This window comes from Podarcis filfolensis (assembly GCF_964270895.1).
Source record: "Podarcis filfolensis genome assembly, chromosome: 12".
Classification (NCBI taxonomy): Eukaryota; Metazoa; Chordata; class Lepidosauria; order Squamata; family Lacertidae; genus Podarcis; species Podarcis filfolensis.
In genome coordinates this window covers 23600233-23616280 of record NC_139614.1, presented here as the reverse complement: position 1 = coordinate 23616280, position 16048 = coordinate 23600233, and positions in this window count along the sequence as shown.

Genomic DNA, 16048 nt, shown 5'->3' with positions numbered 1-16048 from the left:
TTAGCTAAAGTAGTGCTTCAGGTTAAGAACAGTTTCAGGTTAAGTATGGACCTCCAGAACGAATTAAGTACTTAACCCAAGGTACCACTGTATGACAAATAAATAATTAGTTCCATTGGATTGTACATGAACACAATGCTCTTGACAGACTCAAATTAATACAAGTCCAAAATTATTCCCCATTTTACAGGTGCAGAACTGAGGAAGGGAGACAGCAGCTTGCCTGAGGATTCCAGTACAGTTGTACCTTGGTTCTCGAACGGAATCTGTTCCTGAAGTCCATTTGACTTCTGAAAATGTTCAAAAACCAAGGCACAGCTTCCGATTGGCTGCAGGAGTTTCCCGCACTCCATCAGAAGCCATGTAAGCCGCTTTGTACGTTCGGCTTTCAAGGAACGTTCACAAACCAGAACACTCACTTCTGGGTTTGCGGCGTTTGGGAGCCAAAACGTTCGACTCACAAGGCGTTCAACAACCAAGGTATGACTGGACCAAATTGAGATTTAAACCAGATTTCTCCTCTCCCAGATTCCACAGCTTTCCAGGGTACAGTACCTAATCTCCTCTTCCTTACAAGCCAAATCAGAATAGATACTGGAGAGACTTTGTGAATCCCTTAATAAAAGCCTTCTGGCATTCATTCAAGGGTGATTTTGCCTGATCTCGTTGACATTTGATGTGTCCTTCTTTTTCCTCACTCCTGTTGCTAATCCCCAAACTCTCCTCATCCCTGGTTTATCTTTATATTGTAGACTGCATATCCTCTGGGACGTGATAAATTTGGATGTGTTCTCTTCCTCTTCTAACACAGCTCTCATCACCTTCAGCCAGTTCAGCCAATGGCCGGGGATGATGGGAGTCATAACCCAACAATATATTGGGGCGTGGGATTGAATAACACTGAATCTAGTGCATTGCCAGTGCTTAAAAACATATTTGGTAGTAATTAGGACTGCAGTTCCCTTGAGATTAATGGAATCTTATTCTCTGCTGCCCCTCCTCGACCGAATCCCTTTGAAGAGGGATTTTAATGCAAATGAGTTCAGGGCCTACTGCCATCTGAAACAAATCGTTTTGTTGCTCTTTGTGCCATGGAAATTTTTCTGTCTGGCATTTTTTGAAGCAATAAAGCTCCTTTGTAATTATCTGGGTATCACGATAGCTGTATCTCCCAGTTCCAAATCCCATTACTGTATACCTGAAAAATGATAATTGTCTTGCTCCCTTAAAAAGCACATATGTGATTATACGTTGACAACATTTTGAGGTCATATAGGTAGATTTCTCTCACCACCACCTCTCCCCTCTGTCTCTTACAACCCAACCTATTATGTAAAACATAATTTTAGGTAAACCAAGGTGGAAATTAAAGGTAAAGGTACCCCTGACTGTTAGATCCAGTCATGGACGACTCTGGAGTTGCGCGCTCATCTCGCTCTATAGGCTGAGGGAGCTGGCATATGTCCGCAGACAGCTTCCGAGTCATATGGCCAGCATGACTAAGCCGCTTCTGGAAAACCAGATCAGTGCATAGAAACGCCGTTTACCTTCCCGCTGGAGTGGTACTTATTTATCTACTTGCACTTTGACATGCTTTCGAACTGCTAGGTGGGCAGGAGCAGGGACCGAGCAATGGCAGCTTACCCCGCCGTGGGGATTTGAACAGCTGACCTTCTGATTGGCAAGCCCTAGGCTCCATGGTTTAGACCACAGCACCACCCGCATCCCATTAGGTGAAATCTACTCACCTATAAAAAACATTCTGAAAATGCTTTTTTTTAAAAGCGTATTTAAAAATACATTGAATTTTCCATGAGGCTCACCATCCTCATCTAGTGTCACATTGTATATTGCACTTAAAACATTTTATTTGCAGTTGTACAGCTGAGTCCCAAGGCATCTGGAGCCATCAACGGTGTTTTCCCTTTCTAGATTTTTTTTAATTGCTTGGGATTTTTGTATTTTAATTCACAATCATTGTTGCTTCATCTAGAGTTCAGGCACTAGTTGTAATATCTTTTAAGTAACATATTGTTGGGTAACAACTTTAACTAAAGAGATGCAGTTCCTAGCACGAGTGCAATGCATCAGTAATATTTGTAGTGGGACTGTCAGAAGTCTGTTGTGTATGTATATCGTGATGTGGGAAGTTTAGGACGCTCCATCCATTTGTCATATTCCTTTTATCCCCCAAATTTTCTCTCCTCTGTTCCTCAATGAGATGTTCTGTTGTTCTTTCAGCAGGTTCCGAACGTGAACTTGCATTACAATTCTTGCCAAATAATAAACAGCTCTGGGCTATAAAACCTCTCAGATTGTCTTCCGCAGACAGGATTTGCATGCTGACTCAGACCCCCTATATTTATAAGCTATTGCCAAATGACGGCAACTGCAGGATTTCTAATAATGCTATGGAAATTACTCACATTGCAATGGGAGTTGAATAAATTTACATTTGTAGGATTTTTGCTATTTCAAAATTTATGGCAGATTACCTTGTTTGTGCATGTCTGAGTTTTAATGGTTATTTTTTATAGCAAAATAGTGGTTTATGATGGTATTCCCAGCTGAGATTGATGCGAATCCACCATATGGAGTTTTATAATAACCCCCCGCCACACAGACACACACAACACACACTTGCCTCAGTGATCCTTTTACTGTGAGATGGCATCTACTGTATGTTATTGAGGCTTAGTGATTGCAGAATATTTTATAATCCTTCGGAAGTTCATGTTTTTGCACATGGATCTTCCGTTATGGTTATCGCAGCCTGCATGCACACCTATACCTGTAAAGTATGTTCCCCCTATAAAAGAATCCTGGGACTTGTAGTTTAAGGGTGCTGGGAATTGTAGCTCGATGAGGGGAAATTGATAGGTCACATGATTTTTTGGATGGTGTGGGTTTCAAATGTATGGTGTGTACACAGCAAATGGGACATGCAAAATAAAAATTGGCATCTACTCGCCTCTGGACAGGACCATTCCTGTTCAGGATACAAGCCAGTAGGGATAGAGATGAGGGGATTCAGTTTGGATTGCATTTTGGTATGATTTGCACTTCCTGAAATGCAACACAACAGTCCTTTGAAATTCACACGCTTGTGAATTTTGTGAAGCAGTTCTCCAAAGCAATCAAGAATGCATAAACTGGGGGAAGTTTGCATGCCAATGCATGTGTCAGCAAAACAATACTCAAAGCAGAGTTTTCAAAGAAAACTGAAGCAGGAGAGCAGGAAGGCCAAGAGGCAGAGATGAGTTCGGCTGGTGAAGAAGCACGGGTGTTTTCCCCTCTTGCTGCAGCAAGCTCCCTTCCCCCACGGTCTCCCTGAACCAGAAGAGGCATGAAAAGGGCAGAGAGAAGTTAGCTTCCTGCAGGCACAGTCTCCAATTGCTTGGAAAAAGCCCTGGAGAGCAGGGGACTTAGATGGCCACAAGGAGGCGGGGACTTTCAGCATTGGCAATTGATTATATGGAGCAAAGCCACCAGCTGCTGCGCTCATTAGACCTGACACTCAACCAAGTCTGTGGAAATGGTGTTTTTGCTAATAAAGAGTTAACTCCAACTTTGAACTTTGAACCATGTGATTACTGACCTGCGCACTCCTGTGACACTGTATTTTTTCATGCTGAAGTCAGAGAGTGCACAGGCAGCCATTCTTAAGGGCATTTCAAATCAGGTGGACCCCCGATGCTGAAACTGGGGGGAAATATGCTTTGCGACTTCTTGATTTTAGGTTCCAGCAATCAGTTGCCATTATTTCTCCACTGAATAAATGGAGTTTGTGTGTCTGCATCACAGCCCTGGCACCCTTAACAAGCTGACATGATTCACCCCGCGTAAGTCTTGCTGGGGCTGCTCACTAATGCAGACTAGTGTCAGTGCACCATATATTGTACTTAATAAATTTTTATATTATTTGGATTAAAATGTCAAGGAGTGAAGATTTAAGATTAATCAAAGTAACTCGTTTGCCTTCTGACCGCAGTTTAATCAACACCAGTTTCAACCCTAGTTATGCCAAAGATTAAACTGAGATAACACCCAGGCAAGGGAATCGTTGTTGCAAGTGGTAATTATTTCTAAGTTTATATAGGTAGAAAGCAACAGTAGGGAAAGGCTTTCCCTTGCTCTTCCCATCTATATGAAGAGTTCAGTCCAGGTCAGACTGAGGCACTGTTAGTGGGTGGTTCCCTAGACCAGGTGGATGGGAAGTTGCCTGCCCTTGATGGGAGGTTAGACATCCTCTGGAGGAGTAGGTATGTAGCTTGGGGATATACCTGGAGAGTGCTATTTTTCTAGAAATGAGACATAATAAAACATCAAACTTCCCTGTACGTGGCTATCTTCAGATGTCTTCTAAAGGTTGTGTAGGTATTTATCTCTTTGACATCCGATGGGAGGACGTTCCACAGGGCAGGCGCCACAACTGAGAAGGCCCTCTACCTGGTTCCCGTAACCTCACTTCTCACAGTGAGGGAACTGCCAGAAGGCCCTTGGACCAAGATCTCTGTGTCCAGTCTGAAAGATTGGGGTGGAGATGCTCCTTCAGGTATATAGGGCTGAGGCTGTTTAGGGCTTTAAAGGTCATCACCTTCCTCGAAAACTGTGGCATTCCTTGTTACTGTTCCAGGACTATACACAATGGAGCCATAAATCCTGCTTAATGGGCTGAAGCTCCAAAAACCATGTCAAGTAGTTAATGCTTACGACCACTAAATTTTGCACTGTATTCAGTTGATTGTTTCATAGTTTCCATTGTTTGTTCAAGTGAAGGAAACCATTAGAAAGTCTAATCGGGTCTTTATTTCATCCAGTTAGGAATGCTGCATTTTAAGATTTTGTTTGATTGGCTATAATATTTCAATCTCAAAGGATGCATGCTAATTGCATTTGTATTTTGGAATTTCATAAAGAACTGAGCCCTTCACCTGCCAAAACAACAGTGATTTGTACAATTATTGAAAATATTCACTGCTGTGTGCTTGATAAGAAGATTGCTGCATCAGAGTATGGGAACATTTTGGGTCATAAAAACTTTGAAATGCAGAATGAATCAGTCAGAGCCATATAAGTGATGTGAAATAATAGTAGGATTAGTTATGCCATCAATGTACATGGTGCTGTGTAGAATATAAGAGGATATATCCCTGGCTCCTGGGGTTTTACAGTTTCATCAATCAATCAGTTAATCATGGTAGATCCACGAACATACAATTTAGAAGATATAATCCATGTGAAATATTTGTGTTTGTGTGTGCATTATGCAGTCATTATTATGCAAGTAGCAGGTTTGGATATTGGTTCTTCCATAGAGCAAGGATATCTTTCAGGTCTTGATTCCCCACCCACCTCACCCCCAATATCTAGGGATTTCTTTTTTCTTATAGTCAAGTGGTATATTAATTTGAATGAATGAATGAATGAATGAATGACTAAATAAATAGTTCTTTATCACAGCTTGATTTTTTAAAAAGAGACTTTGCTGTGATACAGTGACTGGTAGAAACAGGGGACAGAAATATTGCCAGAGTAATATTTCTGGCAAAGAATGTTTTTGTTGTTATAATGATGATGATGATGATGATGATGATAATGATGCCCATCTGACTGGGTTGCCCCAGACACTCTGGGTGGCTCCCAACAGATTAAAACATCAAGCACAGCAAAACAACAAACGTTAAAAAACTTCCCTATACAGGGCTGCCTTCTAAAAGTCAGATAGTTGTTTATTTCCTTGACATCTGCCGGGAGGGCGGGCACAGCTACCGAGAAGGCCCACTGCCTTCTGGGTAAAAAGAGTATGACTGCTCAATTACCAATGTACGTGAATGTGTGGTTGCCTGTAAATAAAGCGTAATCTTTATGAAGAAGAATCTGTTTTAAAAATGGATCACTGGATCAACCCCCCCAATGAAATCAGAAAGGATATAATGCATGTATGGAATTCATAAGGGCAGAGCCATAGCTCAGAGGTGGTGCACATGCATTGCATACCATGGTTCTTAGAAATTAGTTTCTCTGGGAAGGGCTGGGAAAGACCCACCTCTGATACCTTGGACAGCTCCTGCGATTTGGTAGGTGGTAGCTTCCAGAAGACACAGGTTTGTTATCATTGCTCTTTGTTATTCCATTGTTTCCATATAATGCCATGTGATCGAAAGGACTTGGAGCTATTTGATTTGCCTTCCCTATGTATGGTGCTTTAAAATATTTTAAAAATAAACTCCAATTCCATTTTAATGAACAGTTTTGAAGGGGTTGCACATGTGTTTCATTTAGGCTCATATTCTCGAGTCACTGGTGGAGGTTAGGTGATCATCTGTCAGGGAACCTTTAGCTGGGATTCCTGCATTGAAGGGGATTGGACTAGATGACTCTCGGGAACCCAACTCTACAATTCTTTGTATCTCTCTTATAGTCAGCCTATTGGCATGGTTCACACTTCTGCCTTGGCCCTCTGCACATTGTACTGATGCAGTCTAGTTAAGAGGGAGCTCAGCTACCCAATCACTTCAGCCTCTTAGACCATGGGCTACTGCTGCTTGAGGGATGAGCATCTAACCAGTCACTACTAACATTTGTTAAGGATTGGAAAATTTTTACGGACTTTTTGCGTCAAAGAGAAAATGTACTACCCGGATCTGAACATTGAAAAAAATACTGGTTTATAGAAGAAAGAATGATTGGATCATATGTAGCTGCCAAAAATCCTTTTATTTTATTCTATCTTTCTTTGGTTTTTTCCTTTTCGCTTGCTTTCTCCTTCTTTAGATTTCTCCTTTTCTTGCATTTTCTTCTTCTGATTTTGCTCTTTTTAAAGATTAAGTAGCTGTTTTATCTCAGTATATTATAAAAAAGATACTTTGTAATGGGTTTGCATTTCTGTGTATCTTTCAATAAGTGTCAATAAATAAGATTTAAAATGGTGTGATGAGCATCAAACCTAAGCTGAAGCCTTGGCTTTTGGATTCAGCATTGGACCAGATCTTGTTTACAGAAGCAATACTGTGATATCCGCTGGTCATGGATGCAAAGCTCACCTCTCACCCATAAGCTGAATCTCACATTATTAAAAAGATCATGTGAGGCTTGTATACTTTTGCCACAAACTCATTCACATCAATAGCAAATGCCAGAAAGAGATCAGGGCATAAGCCTCTTACGTTCCTTGTCCCTGCTGCGTTCCTCCTTTTTCTTCTGTCTTGTTATTTACATCAGAAATGCATAATCATGAAACTGAGCATGTAATAAAATTTGATTTATACTAAGTAAATTAATGTAAAGCTTCTGCTACTGCCCTTGTTTATTTTCTCTGTTATTTTGTGCATCTGCACTGGATTTATTAAAGGGATAAGGCACAGAATGAATATATATATATATATATATATATATATATATATATATATATATATGAGAATAATCATTTATCCTCTTTCACAAAAGCACATAATTTATTTTAACTAATGCATATTTACTCGTACATACAGAAAATGAACATTTCATAAATGCTGAATGGTGATATTATCTAAATATATGCCAGTTATCTGAAAACATTCGAAATTAGATGTGATTGCCAGATAGAGAGAAGTGATGAATAGGAATTATTTTACTAGCTGCAATGTCATTGCACTCAGTGGGACTCTCCACCACCACTCAAGGGAACAGTACAGGCATCAGTGTAAATAGAGCACAATGGCATGACTTTTCCTTCCATCGGATATTATGAAAACAACACAGCAGACATCCTTTGCACCCAGATCATACATTCCAAATTTCACAATGTTGTCTTGGGAAAGGGCATGGCTGGCTTAATCCCTTTAAAGCCCCCCTCGCCCAACACACACACAATGCAAAATTTTATTGCAGGTCTCAGTTGTTATTGTGAATGAACTCTCGCCTATAACCAAAAGCTGAAGCTTTCAGAATAAGGTACCTTAGGCTGTGCATTTGATGAATGAGTGGCATTCAACTGAAACACAGAGGACAAGCAGAAGTCTCGACTTAAGCCCTTATCAAAACATTTTGAGCAATGAGATTGTTCTTACATGCTATAAGCTCATACCACAGGTAGCTTTTTCAGCATCTAAAGAAGGTGGATTCTCCTCTGTCCAGGATGACATGACATTCTGTGAACCTAAAAGGAAAGAAGCATTTTTCACATCAATGAATGTTAACATTCCATTGACATTTATCTTTCTGACCCATGTATTGGCAGCTACCGAGCTGCTTAGATGTGACATTGGATGCAAAGACTATAGTTGTTAAACAAAGCTTGGACAAGATTGTAAAATCCTGACTTAATATTGATTGAGCAATATTACTAAGTGCAGAGAGAGTCTGGGAACTTTTTAATGTTTAAAGGGGGGGATGTTTCACGTTAGAGGAATAGGTGGTGAAGGATGTGGCTAAATGGTGAAAGAGATGAAGAAAAATAAACACGCGACTAAGGGATAACAAGATGTTGCTGAAAAGGATCTGAAGGTTTTAGCACCACAAAAGAAGCACGCACCGTTTGACAGATGCAATTCTGAGTTAACCTGGAGGGTTCAATAAGTATGAACTGGATTCAGTATTGGACGTACATTTGAAATGGAAAACAGCATCCAGTGGGTGAAGGATGGGTGTTGCTCACATTATAGGAAAGACTTGGGTAAAAAAACAACAAAAAACAGGATGTGCAATGTTGCAGATAATGGAGTCTATCTCTTCCTGTTTCAGTCCTGAAAGTGGCAATGGGGTCTGCAGCCAGGAGGAAAAATTGATTCTCCCATCTACATATTTAAGCCATTTATGCATGTATATGGACCTCTCTGGATCCCACCTTGAGTTTCAGGATATAGAACTCAAAAGTATATCTGAAAAAGCTTTGAGAACTACACATACTCAATCCCATCCATTTTAATAGGTCTACTCTAAGAATGGCTAAATCTGGATCCAAACAAAAAACAACGATTAAACAAAACAAGACAATACAACTGGTGCAACGTATCTATGGAGATGTCATAAATGAGAAGCTTTCAAGGGCTGGAGGGATTATGGCTTTGCTCGTGGCGTTTAGATATTACAGAGTACATTGAGAAGCAGCTGGGTGCAGCTAGCACAGCTGAATTTGCACTCCTTGGAGAAAAAGGAGGGATATATATGCAACAAATAAATAAATGTGCTAAAATTAAGTGACACTTTGAAATCTTGTAATAGCAGACAACTTCTGTCCAAATTGGACTTGTAGCCTGATGAGCAGATTAAGAATTATGATGGCGCCGGCCTGCTCAATGTTCATTACAGTAGCCTCTCTCCTTATCTGCTCTCTCAACAGTTATGGAAAATGGGTATTTAGGCCTAAAAGAGGGTGTACTTTTTACTATTCTCATGCCTAAGCTTAGAACCAGAGCGTAGTTGAGTCCATACACACTGGTGTTGAGTAGGCCCCCACACAGAAAGGCTTAATTTCTCCTCTTTGAGCCATAGGCAGCGGGATATCCCTGCTCCTTTTATGTTGAGATGATTTTGTAGCTTCACTGTGAAGGCGTAAATAGGAGTCACAGTGTAGGTCTTGAGGAGGTGAGTGTTGTGTGTGTCTGTGAGAGAGAAGAGACGTGCATTTTGTCCAGGAAACCAAATTAGCTGAAGTTGAGCCTGATGGCAGCATGTTTCAGTACAAAGAACATTGATTATATATTTTCCTAAAATTGAGGAGTCTGTTTAAGGTTGTTCCTTCAATCCCTAAAATGTGATTTTTTAAAAATATAACCACCCGTTGCTAATAATTCCATACTCTGGACTGTTGACACCCCTTGATTTATATATAATAATATGGTTCAGAGGGATCTCCAGGCAGGTGAAAATAAAGGTTTAATGACTGAATTTCTATATCCTCTTTCTTTGATTGAAAATAATATAAGACAACTGGCTTGGTGGCCAGACAGATTACATAAGCACAAGTTAAGTGGTCGAATAAAAATGAGTGATATCCCTCCTTGACTTAAATACAGCACTAAGTAGTGTGCCCTTCAATTCAGCATAAAGCAATTTTCTCTTGCTCGGTAACAGCTAGGGGGCATTCCAAATGCAAATAGAATCAGCTTTGCATTTTTAATATTTCATATATACATAATTCACTGCCTCGGTTTAGAAACGTTATTGCTACCTCTTCTGTGCATTTAAATTATTTCCCACCTCTGAACTTTCATATTAACTTTAATGTCAGCTCTTAAAATGTATTTTGTATCGCGCTAGCTTCTGCATATAGCTCTCTGAAAATTCATGAACTGCACAAATGCACACTCAGGCACAAATCGAGTGCACTATTTAACCTGCATCACTCCATTGAGACAAAGTCTTACTTGGGAAGAGTATTTACTAACACTGGCCATAGTTATGCCAAAGTCATTAAAATCAATAGGCAACAAAAGAGATTCAGTCAGTGCCATAACACTGCATTTAGGAGCCGTATGCTGTTTATGTCGCACAACCCAGGGGTGTAATGAAAGTTCAGGCTGATCAATATTAGGCAATTCTGTTTCATAAACTGCTTTTGTGGCAACAGAGCATGTGGAAAGGAAGAATGCATGATGGAGTAATAAAGCCAATCCTCTAGTTAAGGCAAGAGGCATCGCAAGACAGGATAAGTGAATCAATCTTTTTTCATCCTATGTTACTGTCACCATGGTTTCATTCATAATTCCTTCCCATCCTGTTCCTGCAATCATCTGCACATTAAAAAAAAAAGATTTAAATAGCTTTAAAAAACACCCCCCCCCACATATGAGCTCCAAATTGTCATATGTAAACACAGTCTGATATGTTTCAAAGACAAGAACTGAGTTTGAACATTCAGGATGTTTGGATGCCAATGGATAACTATGAAAAACGAGTCAGGCCCAACTCGCCTGTCCTTTAAGAAATCCAATCATTGCCCAGAAGCTCCTCACTCCATTAAAGAGGAGTCAGTAAGCCCGGCCTCAAACACCCCTCCTTAAATATGCAAGATGGTGCTCTCCTGTCTGACAGGTGTAGAGACGGGAGGGAAAGCCAGCAGGTGCCATTTGAAGGCAAGCCTATTGGATTTACACTCCCCCCCCAAAAAAATACGTGAACTGAACTGAAACGCATCGTGACTGGGAAGATGAGAAACTGAATGAAACCCAAATTGAAAGATTTGCCCATCCCTAGACAGGAGCCAAGAAAGAGATTGTATGGTCCTCATAACACCTTGTGGGTTGGAAGCAAGCATTAATGGTCAACCTCCCTCTGTATATGTGATGAACCTCAGGTGTCTTAAGGAGTGTTGACTTCCAGCTGATTGGTTGAGTCCCCTCTTTCCCATAATGATATGCATTTCTGCATCTCATCTGAAGATTATGCTCTATGCAAGCTACAGAACCTAACCTAGGGACTATATTAGAGTAAGGATTTGCTATAAAAATATTGGTTTTTATCCATTTTCTTTTCTGTGAAATGTCCTTCTTTCTTCCACTTTCAATGATCTTTAAACAAAACTTTATAATTTGAACTAAATATTTTGTTAACTCACGTGTTCTGTTTCACTAACATGTATCCTTTTCTTTCTTGCTACTTACTCGTAAGTAGGAACAGGAGAGGTATTTTATTCAGCCCATATTTAAAGGTTCACATTTAAACCTCCTGAAATCATTCATGAACCAAAAAAACCACAGCCATCTTTCAAAATTTGCATTTCTCTGGATTTCGCAATGCAGTTGTCCGCTCAAATCATGTGTATAAAAATGGAAACACTACTCTAAAGTGTGACCTTAAATGTGTACATTAGTGAAAACAATATACAAAATAATATCATTTGTGGGGAATTGTATGTGAAATGTGTATATTTGACAAAATGGCATACAAAAAAAGATAGCTTAAGGAGAAGTTAGCTCTATAACGCTGGTGAATTTTTATGAAGACTGATGGGGAAATATGGAGAACAGGATTTAAGGGTAGAAAAACGAGGAACTGAAATGGACATACTAGCTAATCTCTACTTGTAATGAGGACTGGGCCTGGATTGACAAAGGCCTGTGGTCTTCCAAACATTGCTTCCCAATTCTCACAAAGCCTCTGGCTTCCATGTTTGGAAGTGACTACCCACGTGTATATAACACACAGGCTGCCTCTTTGATTGTCCTATTTCACAAGGAAGCAGGGAACGAACAAGCGCCTGTTTGTAACAAGATTTAAATTCCAACCTGTACATTAGTCCTGGAGGTTTAGAACAGGTCAGTTAGCACTGGAATTCACCAAGCCCGACTCCTTCATGCACCTCTAATCTTTAGTAGCAGTGATGAAATATGTTGGTGCATGAGGGGATCGGAAGGCAGACAGGAGCTGTTTTTAATTCCACAACTTGTCAGAGATGAGATATAAAACCCAGGTCCTTCTCTTTGGTAGTCATTAACAATCCCAAGGTGTTTTGCATAAAAGAGAAAGCAGGGAGCGCAACAGCCCACTGCCTTCTTGAGACTGCTCTTTACATGTGTGCTCAGCCATGGGGTTTTCTGTTTCACTTGTCTGCATAAGCAACCCTGACCACACAGAGGGTGTGCATGTTCAGTCACAGGTGTTAGCAGGCCTGTGCAGAGTATGCATTTCACCTTTTTTATATATATAAAAAATGAATTAAAAATGAACATTAAAAAGCTTTAACAAGTGTGTGCGTTATGTTGGAAGTGTATATTTTATGTTTAAAACGCATACAAAACTGTATATGAAATGTGTATCATGTGCACAAACTGTGTACAGCTTAAATGCAGGCTTTTTGTATGTCCTTTCAAGATAATAATAATAATAATAATAATAATAATAATAATAATAATAATTATTTATTTATACCCTGCCCATCCAGGATGAAACAAGCCTATGACTGACTACCAGCGACACAGAAGAGGAGTGGAATTAGGCTGCCCAGACCACCACTCATGCATGCATGGATATATATATATATATACATCAGGGGTGAACCTTGGTAATATGGTACCCTGTATGAGGCCAAAATTTGATTCCCATGCCCAACCCTCGCTCCATCTTCCCAAAGCTGGGTGAAGGAGGAGTTGGGCTTTGGGAAGCAGGCTCTGGCAGGTTCCTAGAGCCCTCACTTCTCCTTCCCAAAGCTGGGCATGTGCTAACTAGGCTTTGGGAAGGAGAAAGGGGGACTCTAGGCCCCTGTCAGAGCCTCACGCCTGCTTCCCAAAGCCCAGCGCTTCCTAGGCTTTGGGAAGGATGTGGGAAGGTGGCCCCTTGGCCTCTGCACTCTGCCCTAAACCAACCTCTGCATACATTGTTCCACTGCTCTATAGATACATACACTGCTAGATGCATGCAGGCCGTGAGGAGATGCTGAGGCTGTTTGCCTTCCATGGCTGTTGGTTGGAATCGAGCTCAAGTGTAGTGAAGGAGTTTCAGGGTGGAAGAACAGAAGTGGGGGATGGGTTGTTCCTTTTTCATAAGCAGCAAAGAAACAGGAGGAGGATAAAGGATGGAGGGCAGACCAAGAGATAGAAAGAAAGAAATAGCCAAGGAAGCTTGTGACATAGCTAGCATGTTTGTGGGGGTGGGGGTGGAAAAGGAGAGGCTGCCTTTCATTTTACACAATGATATGCTGGAGCTCTTGGGTCCATGAGTGGCTCTCAGCCCCTTCCTCTGGTGGAAAAATGGGCTGAGAATTTTCTGAAGGTCATGGTTCTCGCTACAAGGCCTCTGTTCTATCAGTACATGTGGTGGACACATTTATAAATACATAGTATTATCTCCATTTACAAACGTGTTCCTATAAAATAGAATGTGCAAAATAATGCTCACTACCAAAGCTATCTTCAGAGTGTTCTTAAGTTGTGGTGGCGGGAGCAGTGTGTGTACATCATGCGTAGGTTTTGTTTCTGCATGACCACCACTCAAGATGTGCACCTAGAACTAGGCAGTTACAGTGTTTTCGTTTTGTGTAGCGCATTGACATTTAAGCAGAACTGCACAGCCTGCTCCTTCCAATATTTCCCTTACTCCCCATTTCCGTGTGTTTGAGTTGTTTTTCACACTCATCGGCTCTTCCACCCATCGTGGGAGAGCAAATGGAAAAAGTGCCAGGCACTTTTCAGTTGCTCATCTCCTGAGATGGGAAGCACCTTTAGAACATCCAAGGTTACAAAAGAACCTCAAGGCCATAAATAAATGGGCTGAAGGCTGACCCTAAAGCTCGAAGGCTCACAATTATCATTTCCTAATAAGTAATTAATTGGAAGCATTCTTTTAATTAGAATGGCATTTTCCTGCCACAGATCAATATGGATTAAAACCAGGTCCATTTTTTTTAAGTTTGTTATACATTGGCATCACTGTAGTCATTGCAAAGAGTGAGAAAGAAAAAGAGAGAGAGAGAGAGAGAGAGAGAGAGAGAGAGAGAGAGAGAGAGAGAGAGAGAATCATGTCTATTGGTAAAGCACAGTAAGGTTGCGTTGACATGAATTTCCAAGAGAGCCTCTCAGAAAACAAAAATAGGTCAAAACATAAATAGCACGTTATTAGCCACTTCAGTTGCATATTGCAATTTTAAAAGGTTTTAACTTCCGAGACAATGGATGGTTTTATGAAAATGGAAGCCATAGAAATAATTCATCCTTCAGTAATGAAAAGAAAGAAAGTGCTATAATTCCGATTTGTCAAGGCATAATGATGTCACCATCCATTTATCCTGTGCACTTAAAGGTTGAAGCTGTTCAACAAATCTCTCCTGAGCCGCTTACATAGGTTGCTTTAATGGTGGCTATAGCAAAGCATTCTGATTAGTTCAGGCATCATTCATCAATTAGAACAGAAGGTAAAAGTTATTTTTTCTTCACACACTGCTCCATATATATATATATATATATATATATATATATATATATATATATAAAACATTGAAGAATGGAATAATCGAGAAATAAACAAGGCAAGAGGCATCTCTCAAGAAAATCTCCCTTTGAAGGATTCGCCTTCTTTCTACTGAGGGGAAGTGAAGGGCAATGGGAAGCTGCTAAATCTTTGCACAGTGATGCGCAGCTGAAGTAAGTGCTCTGCTGAAAGCCACTATGTGGATACAACATGCTCTTGTTGACTTTCACTGGTGGTCCATGCTGTGGACGGTCATGCAAGTGAGTCATTTTGCCACACGCATTTGGCTAATGTAGCATAACCACATTCCTTTGTATGGTATCGTATGGAGATGTTTCACTAGGGTTTCATCCCATGCTGATCTGGTACCGTTTGAAGCACTGGAATCATCTGGGCAGGGCTGGTTACGTGTGTCCGTCTCTACCATTTTGCTGTCTTCCATCCTTTGACAGGCCCTATGTGTCAGGCTTCCGAGGATCCAGCCCCCCATGGCAGGTTGGACCTGTGATGCTGATGCTGGAGAAGTGGACGGGAGATGGCAATGTGTGCACTGGGCACGCCTTGAGCCGATGGAGACACTGGCTGCCTGCCGGAGGAGGTGGAAGACGTCAGTAAGCCACAATCACCGTACTTCCTTTCACCGAAGAAGAAGAAGAGGAGGAGGAGGAGTTTGAATTTGATATCCCGCTTTATCACTACCCGAAGGAGTCTCAAAGCAGCTAACATTCTCCTTTCCCTTCCTCCCCCACAACAAACAGTGAGGTGAGTGAGGCTGAGAGACTTCAGAGAAGCGTGACTAGCTCAAGGTCACCCAGCAGGTGCATGTGGAGGAGTGGGGAAGCGAACCTGGTTCACCAGATTACGAGTCTACCGCTCTTAATCACTATACCACACTGGCTCTTGTTAGACAGTGGCAGGTTCTGCAATTGCCGGGATGGATGGGTTTAGGACCCTGGCAGGCCAGATCTGGCCCACGGACCGTAGTTTGAGGACCCCTGGTATAAAGTGTTCACAGAAGCAAGGGGAAGAGCAATGCTATTAATCCTGTTGGTCTTTTATTTTGTGGATTTGTTTCCCCAGGATTGCATAAATGTGCACATCTAAATTCCTTAAAGTACTTAAGCAGTTGGGGTGGGGAGACCCCCAAAGTTCTTCTCTATTA